The following is an 11,965-nucleotide window of genomic DNA, read 5'->3' as shown; positions in this document are numbered from 1 at the left end:
CCAGTGACACTCCCAGACATCCTGGCATCCAGGTGACAGTCCCAGACATCCCAGCATCTGGTCGACAGTCCCAGACATCCCAGCAACTGGGTGAAACTCCCATACATCCCAGCAACCGGGTGACAGCCCCAGACATCCCAGCAACCGGGTGACACTCCCAGACATCCCAGCATCTGGGTGACAATCCTAAGGAGTGTAAAATCTGCATAGGCAGCAGGGGAAAGTCTGGCTCCGTTGGGTCTCCCTATCTCATTTCCCATTACAGACTAATTTCTATAAATAATTAAATTAATCCTTGTTCTCTTTGACCTCACCTTTCCAAGTGATTCCAGGAAAGTAGCCACATTCCAAAATTTATGATATGTGGAAGTAAAGCAATGTGAAAATCAAGGCGAGTCAACACCTTTGCCTTCTCTTGGTTAATTAGGTTCCTCGGAGCGGAAAGATCTCAGGGCCCTCCAGCACTGAGGGTCCCTCCAATCCAGCCCAGCCAGGCTGTGAAGCCCCCAAGTGATGGTGTCAAGCTGACCTGTGTTCCGGTCCCAGGTACAGCCAGCTCTGTGACCTTGGCCACTCACTCAAGCCTCCATGTGTAAAAGGAAGCCAGGACCCCACTCCCAGCTGGCAGTGGAGGTCAGAGGTGCGAACAGAGGGCCCAGACAGCTGGGACAGCTGAGCCACAAGTACCAGGATCAAGGCCCCCCAGCTCTTGACTGCCTTCTTGCCACTTTTTGCTGTGCGATGTGCTATGGAATGTGTGTAATGGCCAGAATGGTGGTGTCCCCCAAAAGGTCATGTCCACCCAGAACCTCAGGATGTGAATTTTTTTGGAAATAGGGTCTTTGCAGATATACTTTAGGTAAGAATCAAAATGAGAGTGTCCTTTGTAATAGGAAACAACAAGCAGAGACTCAGGGATGGGGGACGCCATTGAAAACAGGCAGAGGTTTAGAGCCAGGGCATGCCTGGAGCCATCAGGAGCTAGAAGAGGTAGAAAAGACCCTCCCCTAGAGCCTGTGGAGGGAGCACAGCCCTGCGGACCTCTTGCCTTTGGACGTCTGACCGCAGAAGAACATTTCTGTCATGTGAAGCCCCCGGTCTGCGGTCATTTGTCATGGCTGCCCCTGGACACTCTTACAGCGTGATTTCCCCTCACTCCAGCGCAATTTAATTCAGCTCCGCGGATAGTGAATCGCTACCCTGCAGGACCAGACCCCACTAAGGACTTGGGGGCCTCCAAGAGGAATGAGACCCAGCTCGTCCACTTTAAGGAACAGACGGCCTAGACTCCTGTCTCCAAAGCAGATGGCCACCCATCTGCGGGAGCTTTCTCTTCGCATACTGTTCCCTTTCCCAGGAAGCAGCTAGGAGCCTCCTGGAGGGGAGAGTGGACGACGACCTGCCAGTCCCTCCCAGTGTTGTCCCTCAGGCCTGGCCGTGGGGCTGTGGTTCTCTTAGCCAGCCGCTGTTCTCCCTCCCACCTAGGGCTCCTTCCCTAAAACAGCCTCCAGCTCCGGGCTGTTTGGAGCTGGTTCTGTCCCCTCTCTCTGCAAAAGGTGATCCCTGGCTTCAGGTGGGATTTGAACATTCCTCCACCTCCTACAAAGTGGAGGGCCCGAGGATCCATGGGAGGAGGCTGGGGAGGTGGGGCGCAGTGTTAAGTCAGATGGTGGGGCCTTCCTCCACACAGTCAAAGGGGTTGCAGGTAAAAGGGAAGCAGGCCATGTGTTCAGACAAGGAGAGATGCCCGGTGAGACGCTGAGTGGGACAGCAAGTTCACTCCCAGGAGTGAACATACCTGCAACGTGCCTAACTCAGGCCAGGCATCAACGGTGCCATGGGCCCTGCCCTCGGGAGCTCACGGCGTAGGTCTAGGGCAGAACAGTAGGTCTGTCTACGTTTTCCATAAAGCTGGAACGGAGTATAAATTAATACTATTTTTGAGAAAGAGAGCGAGGGAAAGACTGGGAGTTCACCCCAAATGCCCCAAAGAAACGCTTTTGTAATGAAGACGTGGTGTGCCTGGATGACTTCCTGTGTCCGGAGTGGCGACACTGGTGACTTTGCTGCGGAGGCAGGGCCAGGGCTGTGGCCAGGGCTCGGCCACCTGCACCCCACCCCCGCCCTGTCGCCCCACTTCTCCCTTCTCGTTTACAACCCAGCCCTAGAGGAGGAGCCTAGAGGCTACGTTGGGATAGGAAAATGAAAACAGGGCTAAGGTTGAGAGTCCAGTTAAGACCAGAGCTCCTCGAGCAGTCGGGGCTCAGGTGCACACACAGCCTCTGTGCCGGGATCCCCCACTTACCTTTCCCTGAGGGTTCATTGAGGGGTGTGCATGGTGTCCAGTTGGAGATACCTACTGAGTTTCGTTTTTCCTTTGTCCGAGGCTCTGTCTTTCTGAGACAGAAAACAAAGAGACCCAAAACCCCTTATGTGCAGGCCTTAAGAAGTGGGTCCCTACTCTTACCGACGGCACCCTTGCTTGGTGCCTCAGCTCCTGATCACCTCATGTGATCGCCACAACTCTGTGTGCCTGGTTCTGAGAGCTGCTGCTATTGTTCCGTTTTACAGATGTGGACCGGTCACCGTGGGCCCAGGGCTGTGCAGCTTGTGCGTGTTGGAACCACGTCCTGACATAAGTCAGTTGCCCAGGCTCTGTCCCTCCCGGAGGAAAGTACAAAGGTGACATGTCATTTATGCATTATTTCTGCAAACCAGAGACTCCGGTCGTATTTGTTGCATGCCAGTTTTTCCCAGCCTGGACTTTGCTGACTGAGTCCACCTGGAGTCATAAATGGGCAAATGTCCCCATTGTGCCCGGCGCTGTTTCTGCAGTGCTGCACGTTTTCCTTCAGGGCAGACCTGCTTTCCTGGGTGTCTTTGGCCTTTGGCTATGTGCGGCATTTCCACAGCAGAGAATTGTCTGGGCTTTTATTTAAGATGGACATTTCCTAAGCCTGACCCCAGGTGTAGAGTCAGACTCCCAGGGGCTGGGGTCTTGGACTCTGCTTTATGCTAGCTCTCGGGTGACCCCAGTGCACACCGACATTTGAAAACTGCGTTGGGCAGTGGAGGTTTTGCTTTCAGGCATCTGGCGTCCTTCTCTGGACGAAGAGCAACCATGAAAATAATCACTTACGTCCATATCACAGGCCTGCCAGTGGACAAGGATCCTCCCTGTTATATAGCTGGGGAAGCTGAGGCTTAAAGAGGTCACACCCTCAGTGGCTCATGGGTTCTCGTTAAGTCCTGAACCTTATTTCTTCTGTATGTTTGTTCATTTTTCACATTTTTGCCTTTCTCAAACCATAGTTATATCTCTGAAAGCCAACAATTAATTCACTGCTGCTTTTGGGTTTTGTCTTTTTTTTAAGACTTTATTTATTTATTTGACAGAGAGAGACACAGCCAAAGAGGGAACACAAGCAGGGGGAGTGGGAGAGGGAGAAGCAGGCTTCCTGCAGAGCAGGGAGCCCGATGCGGGGCTTGATCCCAGGACCCTGGGATCATGATCTGAGCCGAAGGCAGACGCTTAACGACTGAGCCACCCAGGCGCCCCTCACTGCTGCTTTTGGTTTTGTGTGTTTTGCTTATCTTTCTACTATGGAAATTCTCAAGCATACCCAAAAGTCATCTGACTGGTATGGTGATTCCCTGTGTCCCTGTCACCCAGCTTCCACGGTAATGGCTAATTTATTGCCCCCACCCTGGCAGACGCACATTTTTCTAATGGATTATTTTAAAGCAAATAAATTAGGAGTTTTATACATATATACATAGTAATATACATATATATTAGCGTTGTTTTGCCTGATTATGGAGTAATACATACTCCTTGTACAGAGATCGTATCTCACTAAAAGACGACGTAAAAGTCACACATAATCTCGCTTCTCAGTCGTAACAACATTAACATTTTAAAACACATCCTCCTAGACACTGTTGTATTCACACATATTTATATGCACACCTATTTTTTTTTTAAAGATTTTATTTTTATTATTTATTTGAGCCAGAGAGAATGAGAGAGAGAGAGAGAGCACATGAGAGGGGGGAGGGTCAGAGGGAGAAGCAGGCTCCCTGACGAGCAGGGAGCCCGATGTGGGACTTGATCCAGGGACTCCAGGATCATGACCTGAGCCGAAGGCAGTCGCTTAACCAACTGAGCCACCCAGGCGCCCTATATGCACACCTATTTTTACAGAAGTGGTATCCTCCACAAAAATAGGGCTCTTCTCCACATTTTGCGATCTCTTTTTTCCATTTAACAACATATCACAGATGTCTTCCCATGTCACAGACTCTCTTGTAACTCCTGGTTTTCAAGGGCAGCCTAGAATCCTGTTTGGATATGCCACGATATTTTCTACTAATCCCCTCTTGCTGTGCATTCAGGTTGTTTCTGTGCTTTGCGATTGAGTTTCAGAAGGCATTCTGCTTACCCTGGACCTTGCACCAGGCTGAAACCCGATCTACCTCCTCTAGATCCCCTGGGTGTTTCTGAGAAGCACAAGCAGGGCTAACGTGGAGGAACTGGACTGCTTCCCAGTGCCATCCCAGTCAAGGCTGCGCCCCCTGGTGTGACGGCTCAAGACACAGGTCACACCCAGACTCAAATCTGGGTGAAAAATACATTCCAAAGGCAGATAACATATGTCTGGGTGACAAGGTGTAACTCTAAAAGATGGGAGGATTCTTTTTAAGCAAACACACCAGCGCTCACCCAACCCAGTAACACTCCCTCCTTCAAGGTGCTCACCCCGGAAGGCAGTCCTCCTGTTGTGATAAAACTGTGATTGCTTGAAAATATATCCACGAACTCCTCTTTCATGCAGCTGTCTCCACAGTCTGTATAAGTAATTTTTGGAGACACTGTAGGCTGGGAAGTCTTTGTGCTTTGAGGTGGATTGATATCTGGAAACAGCCTGTGCTTATGAAATAAACTGCAAACAGCAGAGTCTGCTATGTCTGGTTTGAGCAGAAACAGGTTTATTAAATTACAACAGGGGATTCAGAGTTTTCAGTAGGGTTGGAGAACCAAATGTGGATGCCATTTTTGTATCTTTTTTTTTTTTTAATGAGTTGCCTGTTCATGTTTTTTGCCCATTTTTCTATCAGGTTTTGCGTCCTTGTTTCTGTCAATTTTTATTTATTTATTTTATTTAAAGATAGATTTATTTATTTTTAGAGAGATGGAGGGGGGGCATGAGCGGAGAGAGGGGCAGAGGGAGAGACTCTTTCAAGCTGAGCAAGGAGCCCAACATGGGGCTCTATCCCACAACCCATGTGCGGAAACCAAGAGTTGGATGCTTAACACACTGAGCCACCCAGTCACCCCTCCATCAATTTTTGAGAGTTCTTTATATATATATATATATATATATATATTTATTTATTTATTTGAGAGAGAGAATGAGAGAGAGCACATGAGAGGGGGGAGGGTCAGAGGGAGAAGCAGACTCCCTGCTCAGCAGGGAGCCTGATGTGGGACTCGATCCCAGGACTCCAGGATCATGACCTGAGCCGAAGGCAGTCGCTTAACCAACTGAGCCACCCAGGCGCCTGAGAGTTCTTTATATATTAGAGTTAATAGCCCTTTATCTGTGATTTATGTTGAAAATATTCTGTCCCAGCTTGTCAGTTGCCTTTGACTTCATTTATGGTGTTTTTATCTTGAAAGAGTTTATTTTTTTTAAGATTTTATTTATTTATTTGACAGAGAGAGACACAACGAGAGAGGGAACACAGGCAGGGGGAGTGGGAGAGGGAGAAGCAGGCCTCCCGCGGAGCAGGGAGCCCGATGCGGGGCTCGATCCCAGGACCTGGAATCATGACCTGAGCCGAAGGCAGACGCTTAACGACTGAGCCACCCAGGCGCCCTGAAAGAGTTTATTTTTATGATCACTTATTACATCTGGATTTTTAGTTGTGGTTAGAAAAACCACTCCCTACAACCAGATTATAAAGAAATTTATAGGTTTATAGGTTTTCTTATATATATGGTTTCATTTTTTTCATTTTTAGATACCTGACCCATTTGGGGTTTATTATTTATTTATTTTAGAGAGAATGCATGTGTGTGCATGCACAAGCAGGAGGGGAGGGGCAGAGGGAGAGGGAGAATCTTAAGCAGGCTACATGCTCAGCACAGAGCCCAGTGCAGGGCTTGACCTCATGACCCTGAAACCATGACCTGAGCTGAAATCAAGAGTGGGATGCTTAACAGACTGAGCCACCCAGGCACCCCTGCAGTTTATTCTTATGTGTAATATGAGGTATTTGCTTTTGAAACCCAGTGTTATATTTAATTACACCAGGGGTTGCAAATTAAAATGTTTGAAAGAGGCCGGCAAAAAGTAAGTGACTGAAGATGGATGGAATAATAAAATAGGGTGAGGGTTGTAGCCAGTCAGGATTACATTAAAAAAAACACGCACACAGGCGCACCTGGGTGGCTCAGTCGTTAAGCGTCTGCCTTTGGCTCAGGTCATGATCCCAGGGTCCTGGGATCGAGCCCCGCATCGGGCTCCCTGCTCGGCAGGTGGGAAGCCTGCTTCTCCCTCTCCCACTCCCCCGCTTGTGTTCCTTCTCTCGCTTTGTCTCTCTCTGTCAAATAAATAAATAAAATCTTTAAAAAAAACAAAAAAACACGCGCACACTGGGGCACCTGGGTGGCTCAGTAGATTAAGCGTCTGCCTTCAGCTCAGGTCCTAATCTCAGCGTCCTGGGGTCGAGCCCCACATTGGGCTCCCTGCTCAGCAGGGAGTCTGCTTCTCCCTCTCCCTCTTCCTGCCGCTCCCCCTGCTTGTGCTTGCTCTCTAATAAAGAAACAAAATATTAATAAATAAATACATAAATAAATAACACACACAGTGTGTGTATTAGTTTCCTAGGGCTGCCATAGATAAATTATCACAAACTTCGTGGCTTAAAACCACAGAAATGTATCCTCTCACAGCCCCGGAAACTGGATATTTAGATGGGGTGTCAGCAATGTTAGAAGGGTCAGGAGGACAGGAGATGTCATTGCTGCTTGTAAAACAGACAAGTCCACGTGGGAAGGAAGCAAAGGGTGGTCCTGACCAACAGCCAGCAAAGACATGGGTCCTCAGACCTACAGCCTCCAGGAAGTGGATTGCCAGAACCTGCTTGAGCTTGTAAGCAGATTCTCCCACTGGCAAGAACCCAGCCACCAACATCTTGATTTCTGCCCAGGAGACCCTGAGCAGAGATCCTAGATGAGTCTGTTCCAATTTCTGGCATGTGTAGCTGCCAGATGATACATGGGTGCTGTTTCAGGCCTCTCGAGTTTGTGGGTTCTGCAGTCGCACAAATTAACATACCTCTGCTTCTGGCGAAGGTCTGGGGGTGGGGACGCTGAGAATGATGAGGGGGAATGAAGGTGTGGGATCGGACAACCCCATATTCTGCCTCCCCCGGCCCCTGCGTGCGTTCAGCCACTCGCCCATGAGACCTTCTGGCCCCTGTGAAGACATAGAGGCACCACATGAACTCAGCTTGGGGTGTCCTCGGTGGCTTCAGGGGCTGATGGAAATCAGAGACACATCCCCTCTTGTGCTCGAGCAGTTACTGAAGACGAGGGAGCCGAGTGGGTCTAACCACATTTTGTCCTGATGTTTTATAGGTTTTTAGGACCAGGAGGATTCATGCTAAAGTCCTTAAATGTAATAAATTCCCTCTTCAGGGTAACAGCCCAGAAAATTGCATCCTGCTACCCGCCCCCGCTCCCCGCAAAAGAAGCAAGCAGCAAAGTGTTTTGCTCTAGGTGCACCTAGCCTGGGGGCAAGTCACTTCCCAGCTCCCAGGAGCTCCTGCCCCATCGACTCAGAGGTGGTAGGCTTGAACCACTAGGCTTGTGGCAGGTGCTCAATAAGCCTAGCAGTTAGGGTTAGGATTCTCAGGTGTAATGCTTCTTGCACCTCACCCCACACCCATGTTGAGAAGCTGCATGCCCCAGGGCTGTTCCTCCAAGAGCAATTTCCTCATCCCGTCACAAAGGGGAGGACTGGAGAAGGGGCTCACGCAGCTCTGGCCGCACAGGCATGTCACCTGGGGACAGGTAACCAGCGCTGGGCCAGGGGAGGAGCTGAGCCCTCCCTGGAAAGGTAACCCCAGGAGCCCTGAGCATTGAGGGGCCACGTGGACGGCAAGTGCCAGGTTTCAGGTGGGAGGTAAGGGCCCTATCGAGAAGGGTGGTTCGTTCAGGGGTTTGAAAACTATTTTGTCTCTGACAGGCTTTAGGACTCATGTGTCCAAGAAAACCCTCCGGCAGGAGGAGGAGAGATGAGCCCCTGCAGCAGAGGACTCTGGAGGGCCTCTGGTGGAAAGGGGGGTATGAGGAAGGAGAAGGGGGGGATCCAAAACCCCCTACTCAGGCAAGGCTGACCCGAGGCCATGGGAGCAGGGGTGGGGGGTGGGGTCTAATCTTGGAAGAAGACGTCTTTGTGCCTCTGAAGGGAGCAGGTGTGGTCCTTTACATTCCCTCCCAAAGACAGAAGGCTGACACGGTCTCTCTTAGGGGTTGTGTCCCCCAAAAAGGATGTCTTGGAGTCCTAACCCCCAGTACCTGTGAATGTGACTTTATTTGGAAATAGTGTCTTTGCAGATGTAATCAGGTTGAAATGAGGTCATGAGGGTAGGTCCTAATCCAAGAACTAGTATCCTTCTAGAAGAGGAGACACACAGGGGAGAGGTTATGTGAGGACAGAGGCAGAGACAGAGGGACTTGAGGAGCCCCTGGGAGCTGGAAGAGGCAGGAAGGAGCTCCCATAGAGGGAGAGAGGCCCTGTTCCACCTTGACTCTGGGCTTGTGGCCTCCACGGCTGAGAGAGAACAGATTTCTGCTGTTTTAAGCAAACCCCCACCCCACTCCCTATACGTGGTGTTTTGTAATGACAGCCCCAGGGCACGCATCTGGTCTCCAAGACAAGAGTGGGGACAGCCACTCGGTAGGTGTTCAACATGGCTGGTGAACGACCAGAAAGCCATTCCTGGTTGTTCTCTCTCACCGTCTCTGGCTACGAAGGTTGGAAAACAAAACTTCTACATGCCCAGCTTCCCTTGTATCCAGGAGTAACCTTGTGATCCAGTTCTGGCCAATAAGACTCAAGTAAAAGCCTGACAAGGGGTTTTTGGGAAACTGCTTTTCTACCAGAAGGGGAACTGCGTCAGGCAAAGCTCTTCACCCTGCCCACCAGAGCTCTCTTGAACGCCGTGCAGCCACGCATTGGAGGGCCACGGCTACCATCTTGTCACCTTGTGATGATGAACAGGAGGGACACTCAGCCCAGACCTTGTGCCTGGCACCACCCAGCTGCTCCACCAAGCTCCTTTTTGAAAAATAAACCCACGTTTGCTCAAGTTAGTTGGGCTCTCTGCTACGTGCTGCTGAATGCATTCCTAGCCAATACCGTGGTTTGCCCACAGAAGCCTTCCCGAGCCCATCTCCCCTCTGGTGGACCAGAGAGGTTAAGGGCAGGAGCTGCAGAAGTCAGAGGGAGCGGATTCTAATCCTGGCTCTCACCCTCAGTTTGCATTTCGCCTCCTCTCCCGTGTCCCCCCTTCCTCTGCAAAATGGAGGTAGAAGGATCTACTTCAAAAGGTGGCTGGGGAATGAGATGAGATACTGCTTAGCAGGTGCTCAAGAAATGGTGGCTGGCAGCATCTCTAGGAGCATCTTCTTCCTGTGTTCTGTTGAGGGTAGGGGTCCCATAACAGGCTTGGTGCTGTAACCAGTGCAAACAGGGCCAGGGTGAGAAGTCTTCCATATCACCTGGCCTCTGAACGAGTTCTTTTTTTTTTTTCTAATTTTTTTTATTGTTATGTTAATCACCATACATTACATCATTAGTTTTTGATGTAGTGTTCCATGATTCATTGTTTGTGCATAACACCCAGTGCTCCATGCAGAATGTGCCCTCCTCAATACCCATCACCAGGCTAACCCATCCCCCCACGCCCCTCCCCTCTAGAACCCTCCGTTTGTTTCTCAGAGTCCATAGTCTCTCATGTGAACGAGTTCTTGATGCCGAATGAGTCCCCCTGACCTTAGTGTGTGTATGTGTGTGTGTGTGTGTGTGTGTTGGCCCAAGCCATTTCCGTGTCACAGGACAAAAATAACAGGATGTTATCATACTTGCCGTCATTTATCCAGTGGGTTCGGTGCACAGAGCACAGAGTCTCAAGTCACTTTTAAAGGACAGATGGCTAGAAAGTGACAGTGCTAGGCCTCAAGGCTGGGAGGTCACTGTGTCTCCTGCCAAGCCCAGCCAAGCTAAAAGTTTTGGCACCAAAAGCAGGAAAGGCAGAAATGCCAGGGGACAAAGCACTTTCATGCCTCATTTAACCCTGTGACATGCCTTGGAAATCAATAGATCGTTATCCTCACCTGGCAAGGGAGGCGATCAGGCCTTGAGGAAGGAGAGCAGGCATTGGCAGAGCGGGGCCTGCACAAAGGTTTCCTGGTCCCCAGTCCCGCTGCCCTGTCCCCTCCAGAATGGCGCAGATGGAGGCTGAATAATGAGGAAGGTCATCATGGAGTGTCTCTTCCACATGGCTCAGGTGACCCCGGTGTCACGGAGCTCACAGCCCTTCTGGGGACTTGCCAGAGGCTCGGTGCTCTGCATCGTGTCCCTCAGCTCTCTCTTCACAGATAAAGAGGCTATGTTCCCTCTGCACACAGCCGGCTAGGACAGATCCCATGTCCTGGCCACTGTGTGACCCTAATCACGTTAGAGGTTTCCTGACCCAGTGGAGGTCTTGCCCTCACATGTTAACCACAGCGGCCCAGATACATATGTGTGTTTGCATGCTTGCATAGGTCATGTGTGTTTGACGTCAGCTTCAGATTTTGTTTAAAGAGTTGTTCTATAGCTGACGTTTTTTTTAAACCACTGGCCCACATGCCATACGTGTGATTCTTTTCATGCATTGGCTCCTTGGCGCTGAGACTCACTCTCTTCCACGCAGGGACAGCGTGCCACAAAAACATCAGTACAGAACCATCAGAACCGTCCCTGGCTGTGAAACGCGGGAAGGCCATGCCAGCGCATCCGAAGGGAAGGTCAGTCTTGTCGACACACATCTGTTAGAGCCTTAACTAAATTCTGTGCTCCCCGAGAACAGGGACTAGGTCTGATACGTGTTTGTCACTTTGGGTTTCCAGCTCTAGATGGACGCCTTGTATACAGTAGGCACTTATTCAATGTTTGCTGATGGTCGTTCTGACTTGCCAAATAAGCTTTTACAGTGCTTCTTCCAAAGCTCTCCCTTTTCTTCTGTAAAGATTGTGGTACCATGCTAATTTCTCCAATTAGTACAGTATCTTGTCTATCAGAGATGATTTGTTATGTGTAATTATGTTTCTACCCTCGTGCTTGCAGAGTGGAATTTTTTTCCAAAATATTGTTAACATTTCCTTATAACACAGTGTGAATCCCAGGATGGGAAAGACTTGATCTGGAAGAGAATTTGGTGGTCATGTGAGGTTAACTTCTTAATTAGCAGATGAGAAAAGAGTCAAAGGGGCCATTGGGGATCACCCAGCTAATCCACTTATCAACCAACTTTTGGGAGCTGATTGCTAATGTAGAAAATGGTTGGTATGATTCACAACATCTTCATATTTTTGATCACCTATGTTTGGCCACATTTTTCTGTATTAAATGTATGATAACATTTGAGAGTAATACATCCTATTCACTATCCATCCATGCTTCTGACATTAGCATGTGACATTATCCATGTAATCTGCTAACTAGCAGCTCAAAAAGCCAAGAAGTCCTGAGACAGGAAGGCTCTAGAGTTGGTTAATGCCCTGGCTCACAGACACCGTTGAGGACCCAGCCTCCTTCTGTTCACACATTGTGCCATCCTCTGGGTGTCAGCCTTGACGTCGGGCTGGTTCTCCTCATGCTTACAAGTGGCTGTAGCTGTTCTAGGCATC

At 49.7% G+C, this 11,965-nt stretch overlaps 1 long non-coding RNA gene across 4 annotated transcripts in view; it reads left to right on the top strand.

The window, feature by feature from the left end:
- The first annotated feature begins 6 nt into the window (after positions 1 to 6).
- Positions 7 to 11,965, top strand: part of LOC118023485 — a 65,153-nt gene continuing 53,194 nt past the window's right edge. For all 4 annotated transcript variants that reach the window (XR_004682823.1, XR_004682824.1, XR_004682822.1 and 1 more), the window contains exons 1-3: positions 7 to 546; positions 2,572 to 2,682; positions 10,990 to 11,083. This is a non-coding gene — a long non-coding RNA (uncharacterized LOC118023485). The remainder of the gene's footprint in view (positions 547 to 2,571; positions 2,683 to 10,989; positions 11,084 to 11,965) is intronic.

The sequence above is a fragment of the Mirounga leonina genome, unplaced genomic scaffold (genome assembly GCF_011800145.1).
Source record: "Mirounga leonina isolate KUSES-001 unplaced genomic scaffold, KU_Mleo_1.0 Mir_180, whole genome shotgun sequence".
Classification (NCBI taxonomy): domain Eukaryota; kingdom Metazoa; phylum Chordata; class Mammalia; order Carnivora; family Phocidae; genus Mirounga; species Mirounga leonina.
Note: the sequence above shows the minus strand (reverse complement) of the source record. Positions and strands in the feature narration are given on the sequence as shown.